This window comes from Geospiza fortis, unplaced genomic scaffold (assembly GCF_000277835.1).
Source record: "Geospiza fortis unplaced genomic scaffold, GeoFor_1.0 scaffold366, whole genome shotgun sequence".
Lineage (NCBI taxonomy): Eukaryota > Metazoa > Chordata > Aves > Passeriformes > Thraupidae > Geospiza > Geospiza fortis.
In genome coordinates, this window is record NW_005054342.1 from 4919997 (window position 1) to 4928315 (window position 8319).

General features: G+C 37.1%; 1 protein-coding gene across 1 annotated transcript in view; it reads left to right on the forward strand.

Annotated features, from left to right (window-relative positions):
• Positions 1 to 8319, forward strand: part of OCA2 (OCA2 melanosomal transmembrane protein) — a 161529-nt gene that overhangs the window by 72193 nt on the left and 81017 nt on the right. The gene's annotated exons all lie outside the window — the stretch shown is intronic.

The window sequence follows — 8319 nt, forward strand, 5'->3', positions numbered from 1 at the left end:
GTGAGAGAGGAAGAGAAAGAGAGAGACCAATACAGCTCCATTAGGAGATAGCTGTCATGGTCTGGATTTGCAGAATAGCCTCCAAGGTGCTTCCAGGGATCCTTTCATCTCCAGTTGAAATGGTTCTGTGATAACTTCAAATGGCTTGTTTGAAGCAGCTGTTTTAATCAACTAAATACCAGTCTTTCCTCACCTTGCCCTCAATTAGCAATTAAACAAGTTATGTGAGAAATAATTGGTATATTTTCTCCCCAGATTTTTTTTTATTCCTGTGCACCATGTGCTTTAAGCTTTTTTTTTCTGCTGCTTTAGGATACACAGACTATTAAAATGGATTAGTATGAATTTTAAAAACGAACAATGCTCTTATTATGAAGATACATTTTAGCTTAATTTCAACACTATATGTTACCAGTGTTTTTAATCTGTTGGCTTTCAGACTGATTTGCAGGACCTCTGCTGCAGTAAAAATACCTGTTCTTTCCCAGGAACCACTGTCTACCTGCAGTGGCTTTAAGCGGGGTAGCTAACAAAAGAAAGAAAGACTCTGAAGAACTCATCCATGAGAGAGAAAATCAAATGTTCTTTAAGAATGAAGGGATCTTTGAGGACTTTTTTGAGAATGTCTTTTAGCTGATAAACCTGCTCCTTGTTCTGTGTGATGCAGCAAAAGATGCTAGGGCTAGAAGAGTAAGCTGAGAAGGTTTGAAAAGTTTGTATGTATCTACACTTTCATAAAAGAATGTGTAAGGGAAATAATATCTGAGTATACGAGGAATTAAATTTACAGTTTCTACTGCCACTCTGAAAGCATAAAGCCAGAGTTTTTTCTTCCTTTAAGGGTTAAGAATACATTATTTAGTTCCTGGGAAGTTTATCAATACGCTATTATGTCTCAGCTGTCAAGCTGTGGAGACGTGGACCTCAGTGTTTGGCTAAGTTGCTATCCCAGGAGAGTGGGTGGCACATATTCTGGTGACAAATATTCTTATACTGGCCATTTTTGCCAGAGAGGAAGAGCTTTCTCCTAGCACAACTTTGGCACCAGCTCCCCATTTCTACTTTGTTTCTTGCTCTTTTTTTCCAACTTTTTCACTGACTGAAAGACATCCACCCTTTAAGTGGGAGTGGTACTAGCAGGAGAGGGGGGAGCATGTTATTCCCTCTGGTGTAACTCACTGTCTGCAGCAGCTGGGAAAATACTGATGGTAGTATGAGAGTCAGCATGTAAAGCTGACAACAGAAGGAATTAATTAATCATAGTCATATGTAAAGTGCTTAATGTGTGAAAAACACAGAGCTGTTTCCCACAACGGGAAATGAGGTAGCCAGATGAGTGAGCAAATCTGTTTCTTCCACATGAAACTCTACAGATGTTCAGAAAGAGAAGAAGAGGGAGAGGAGGAGGGAAAGAATCACTGTGATGACTTGCAAAAAACTACAATACTTGTTGCCAGACACTTTGAAATGCAAAAAGCTGACATAAAATAACAGTTATGTCTAGGGCCACAAGGACACTGCAGGGACACAGAGGGCACTCAGGATAAGGTGTAGTGAAACACCACTATGTGTGCTGCTCAGGGTCAAAGAACAGTCTTTAGTCCTATTTTTGCTAGTAATATATTTGTAACTTCAGGAACCATTTCTTACTAGAATCAGTGAAAGGTACATCATTAATGCAGCTGAATTAAGTAAATTGACAAATCTCTGTCCTGAGGTCCATCTGTGCCTATGTAGGTATTTTACGAACTGCCAGTAAAGCATAGTTGGTATTTAATGTGATGTTGGAAGTAGAGGCCTGTCCTCACTTGGAAGCTGGTTCAAGTGAGGAAAGTAGCAAGCAGTTTATGAAGACAGTAATGCCAAAGAAAGGAATATTTCAATATGTTTTCATTTCAAGAATTCAACTTTAAGCTCAGTCTGAATGGAAGTTTTGCAATATGCACCACACTCTACTGTCCTCACCTAAGATGCTAATTTCATTGGATTTTATGGGGAATATTTTTCAATCTTGAGTACCAATGTGGACGGTAAAATGTGTGTTGGTTTTTTTTTGTGTGATCTCTTTTTCTCTCTTCTCTGCAATTCAGTTGTAGATATTAACACCAAATAGTGAATAGTTAACATTTTAACTCTTCTACCATGGATGTTAGCATACTGAGCTGAAAGGTGTAGCTTTCTTATGAATGCTCTTGGTATCTATGATAATATCTTTCCAGTACATATTGTGTCTTTTATTTGAAAGAACAGTAAGACTATCAGTTTCAAACAAAATAGGTAGTCTTAATGTCCCTTCAGACACCGTATTTAGTCCTTGTTGGATAATATATCAGGATCTACCAGGGCCATGGCTTTATGTTTGAAAATGCAAATCAAAAACTGTCTTTTATTATTTGCACCTTCAATAGCTTCTTGATCAGGAATGAAAAGAAGTACAGCTATTTACTTGCCACAGATTGAAGATTTTTGTATTTTTAAATATTTTCAATAATTTTATGCTTTAATTCCTGTATATGTCCTTTGAACTGCTTTAGAGTTGATAGAGTATTCCCCTTCGAAAAAGAAAAACATTGATCTCCCTCTTCTTGTCTTCAGATGATAAAAATAGTATTCCGACATTGCAAAACAAGGAGAATATGACAAGCTCATATTATTTGCTTAGTGCATTGGTAATGTAGCCATCACAAGAAGGCAGCTGTAATATTACTTTACCTGTCTTATGCAGAAAGAAGGTATAATATAGTGTCATTCTGAATCAATAGAGCAGCACCTCACAATTTATTATACTCATTTTGCATGTAAGGAATGAGTACTGGAAAATCACTGATGGGAGGGAAAAACTTAGTGCTAGCTCCTGTTTCTTTTACAGCCTCTGTGCCCCTCTGTTTTTGTATCCAGACCTCAGCTGTGAAAGGATTGCACAGGTATACAGTGGTTGGCAAAGCAGAGCCTTTCCATTGGGGTGTTTGAATGAAGCTATGACAAAGTTTTTCCACTTTCATGGCTCTGAGGATCATGAGGTCTTCCTAATACACAGAGCTTAAAACAACTGTTGAGTTCTATGCAACACATTATCTGTGTTTATTTGTTGCAGAAAGCTTTCACTGTGATGGTTTTTCAAATACAAGTGTAAGCTTGACAGACTTTTAATTGCTCTGCTATTTTCATTTATCAAAGCGTGTTCAATGTATTAGTTGCCATTTTTACTTGTAAACCACTGATAAAAGTTATGGTGAGTCTGAAGTAGGCTGCATTGTATTGCTCTTCATCTTATCCTCTTAAAAGCATTAGAAGAGGCACTATCTTTTGAAATACTCCAAAAGACTGTTGTCCTCTTGAGGCTTTATATTTTTTTGGTTCTTTTTTCCTTATGCTTGGGAATGCCATCTCTAAGTGGTGGCTTGTGGTGCCTTTTCTCATATTGAAAGGACATCAGCAGTAGTTACATTTTGTGCTAAATGTTTTGGGATGGGAATGTATCTAGTTGTGTTTGAGGAAAGTACAGTGAATTTAAGAGAGTTTGTTTTTTTCTAGGGGAGATTTGTAGTTTAATGGAAGACATCAGCAAAAATGGCTTTCTTTGGCAAATCTGGCAGTCTGAATGAAAACTATTTGATAGTAAGCTGGAGTTATTTTTCTAGATTTCACACCTGAGAAAAATTTCCTGAAACAAACTAGAGTAGAATTTTAGATAAATGCATGCTCAAAATACTTGACTTCTTTGTCCCGTTCTCAGTGTAACAGAATGAAGAATTTTAAGCACATTAAGCAAGTACTAATGAGCACACAGAGAACCTAAATACATTCAGATTCCTGCTTTTAAAAGATGGGAAATTTCCATAGAGGAAACTGAGGGCAAACCCACAAGGACTAAAATAAGTTTGTGCCTCTAAAGTCTGACTTACCCAGAGATGAGAACAGAGCTCATGTTACCTGAGAGAGAAATATCCAACCTGTCATTCAGGAGCAAGCCAACTGAAAGTTAATGTACATCTTTATCAACCATCCTGAAATGTGATGAGAACTCTAACTCACCTTAATATCTGTGGATTACTCCATCTGAATCTTATGTGACCCTCATAGACATACTAAATTGACTATTCCATATACAATCAGGGTTAGGCTTGTAATGTTGTAGATTCTTTCGTGGGCCTGCTGCAGTCTGCTCCAGTTTGCTTAGAAGATGACTCCTGGTGAGTAATTTAGGTGTTTGAAATGATGAACTTTGTGATTTTCTGCCCAGGCTCCAGCTGCTCTGCTGCAGGATGAGGATGCCCTGTAATTCCTATGTGATGGATGCAATCCCATGCTGGGTAGCTGAGCTGGCATTAGGTGCCTTTATGACCAAATGGGGCCTCAGATGTCACGCTGAGTTGAAAAGCTTATATAAATTCTCTGTACTTTATGCAGCATTGTGCACATTTCTTGTGTTCCTTTGCATGTATTTAGCTGAATAAGGCAAAACATGTTTTGATGTAGTTTTGAAGACCTGGTAAAATTTATACCTATGCTTACCTTTATCCACTATTGACCACTGCACTATTCAAAGGAATAAAAACAAGAATATTCCAGGGTGGGGTTTTTTGTTTGTTTGGTTTGGTTTTTTTGTTGTTTTTTCTAGATTAAGATCCTCATGCGTGTGTCCTGTTGGGGTGTGCTGCCTCTAGGAGAGAGGTATAAGTGTTTGAGCTGGAATATCCCTCAAGGTGAATTTTTTCTACTCATTGGTTTCAAATTTTTGATTTAGTTTCTGCACTTACAAAACGGAGATGACACCATCTAATAATGCTTAGTAGATCAGTTACATAATAAAAAGTTATAGGTATTACTATCACTAGTTAAGCTAGAATTCATGATATTTAATTTGCTTTACAGTTAACATTTAAACAGAAATATTCTCATTCTGAGAATTTTGCTATGAAAAACAATTGCTTTACTGAAAATAGGTAAGCTACGGTAACATGTGGAAAAAAAAAAGAAACAAATATTCAGATGAACATACTTTGAATGCTGTTAGATACAGCCCAGCAGTGCAAACTTGTGTTGCTTGCAAAAAGATAGTTTATGTAGTTAGTTCACGTGCAAGTTGAAAATTGTCATTTAATAATAATTCTTATCATCTCATCAAGGTTGGTCATGCTTTTCTGAGTATCTTCAATTAACCAAACTGGCCTTTTCAGATTCTGAGACTGGGAGTTAATTACACTCAGTTTTTGAGGATATCTTCTTTGTTATTGGCAGCTGGATGGGAGGGAATATGTGGTTATTCAAGTGAAAATTAATCTGACTATTAATTGTCAGATTGCAGAAATAATATGCAGTTTTCAAATAAAGAATATTTTCTAAAATTAAGAAATTTTATCTAAACTGTCATAGTCCGGGTCAACAGCTAAAATTTTGTTAAACTCAATGGGTCCAGGATGTAATGTTTGTGGTTTCCAGGGCAAAATATGATCAACAACAAAGTCAGAACAGATTAGCAGCATAGGGTTTACATGTTTCAGGAGCCTTTATTTGATCCTATAACTAAGCCAAAAATTAATATTTTCCTGTTAGAAATGGAGTTTTTTCTATTTTCTTGTTGGAAATAAGAATACTAGCTATATTGCTGTTTTGCCTTGTGGGCTTTATGAATGTATGGCATTCACAAAGGTTTTAGTTATCATAATGAGCTGAATTCTCTGAGCTGAGCTGCAGCCCTCCTGTCTTTTTGTACTCCATATCACTGCATACTAAACAGCTTTGCTTCTATCACTTTGGCTACTGGTGCTATGGTTGCAGTCAAATGTTAATTTAGCTGCTTTAATGAGAAACTGCTGTGCTACAGACTCATCATGTCAGTTACTGGCAATAGATCTGACAGTGGGAGGTTACATTGGATAGAAGGCTGATCCACCATAAAGCTAACCCTGCAGAAACCCTGCACATTGGGCTGGACAAGTGAGTGGAGAGAGCTCACTCTGGTGTAATATAACTATTAGATCTCATCTGAGGGGGGAACAGGAACTTATGGATACGGAGAAACATAGTGTGAGACTATCCTGTGATTCTGTTCAGTGGCAGACAAATGCTGCCCTTGTGCTGTCTTGGCCATAATTTCAAAGTGATTGATAAGACTCTGTGGTTGCATTAAGCCCCTGTCTGTGTGTAACACAATATGTCATAATATATCAGATGGTCCCAGACTCTGGGAGTTGCTGCCTAAATGGTTTTGCAGTTACAAAATGGGAGAAGTATAGCAAGGCCCGAAGGACTTTGGCCATGTTAATTGTTGTTGCTGACTTCAAGGTTCTGCATTATTTTTCCTTCAAAAAAAGCACTACTTCTAATAAATACATATCACCTGATGCCACAATGGGCTATTAACAATAAGAGTGTTCATAAAAGAGAAGTAGGAGAAACATTCTGTGAGATTACCTAGAAAAACTCTGCACAAATCATTACTGCAACAGGGATTGTGGTATAGAAGATGTATCAACTGTTACGATTTGCCAAGTACAGTTTGCTCTGAAGTTAACTCCACAGCAGGTCAGATGTTCACATCCTTGGGAGGTTTGGAAAACCAATGACTGAAAAATCAAGCATGCACTTGCTGTACATAAAGGCACGATCAAAGCCATGTGAAGACACGTATATATTTTTTAACATAGTTCACAAAGCACCAGTCCAACTTTGCTCAACCTGGAGATTAGCCCCAGGGCATTTCAGATGTGGAACAGGAATCTGCAACACAAGTCATGCTGCTTTCCATTCTGTGGATTTGTTTGTGGCACAGATACAGGGATGATAGCTGCCTCTTTCTGAAGGAGAGAAGATAGAGATTCTCTGTATGAAAATAACTATGGAGTACTTGCATCTCATTCAGGTGGTGCATGATTCAACTTCCCTCTATCAGCTAAACCCTTGGTGTAATTTCACTTGGAAAAGATGGAGAGAAATGCAGGATGAGCAGATGTCATCAGAAAAGTTGTTGCAGAAAAGACAAACTGTAGGGAACTAGAACTGCAAACTGGTTGCTCATGCTTCATGAGCATTTGCCAGAGGAAAAGACAAAGCCCACACTTTCCCTTGGACTGATGACAGTTTCAAAGCTGCAGTCATATTCACTCAAAAATCATATAAGAATGCAGGACAAAAAGGCATTTTTTCCCTCTCTGTGAATGGAAAATTACTGCTGTTATATCTGTGTGTGTCACAAATGTTGATGCAAAAATAAATGATGGCCAGAAGTCATGTGGATCCTTTGATAAGCAAGACCTATCTGTATTGTAATATAATTTTGTTCCAGATTATGCTTCTGGCAAGAATCACCAAATATATTACAAAGGAAAGGGGTTGATTTGGCATATTTTTGGAATCTATGTCTGAGGTATAAACTGTCTTTTGACAGTGTGAATGTGTATTTGTGGTCTTACACTGTAAAATTTAGGCAAGCATTACCACTTTGACAGATGTGTGCAGATCTATAGACGCAAACCATACAAGATGTATGTCAATTGCTTTTCAAATCCCTTTCTTCAGCGTCAACCATTCAGACTCTGGATTCACTTTTGTTATTAAATGTTTGAGTTTTGTTGAGTCTAATTCGAAGATGTATGTCAATTGCTATTCAAATCCCTTTCTTCAGTGTCAACCATTCAGACTCTGGATACACTTTTGTTATTAATGTTTGAGTTTTGTTGAGTCTAATTCCTTTTCATGGTCAATCTTTATAAGGTTCACTCTGCATTATCATTATGAATAGTTGTAAAGGAAACTGGGGAATTGAACATGTTTGATAGCAGATATCATCACCCTCTAGAGGGTTGCACCATAAAATGTTAACATCACGGCCTACATCAAAATATGTTTAAATTTTTCTTATGTAACTAAATATTTTTGTTTAAATAATTCTTATTTCTTGTTTACATGATGTAAAGAGTTACGCATCCATTTTCTGAACAACAGCAACTTGCTGATTGAACAGGAATCTTAAAATATAAAACCTTGGATTCTTGACATATTGTCTTCAATGACATGAAATTTGAGTGGAACAGAAAAGAAGGGTGAGGAAATATCCCATTGCTTCAACAGGAAACATTTGCACAGACAATTTCTGAATGAATATTCTGTTTTTATTTATTTAGTGGTTTTCTGTAAAATTCAAAGGGTTTTTTGGCATGCCCAGATTAACACCCTTCTTGAACAGGAACACATGTTTTTTGGTCATTCTCCAAGGCCTCAATGGTACAGGGAAAAAAATAATCAAAAAGGATTGAAATTTCTGAGAATATTCTGGAGTCTGATTTTGACGTGTTAATCAGTCTGTCTGAACTTACA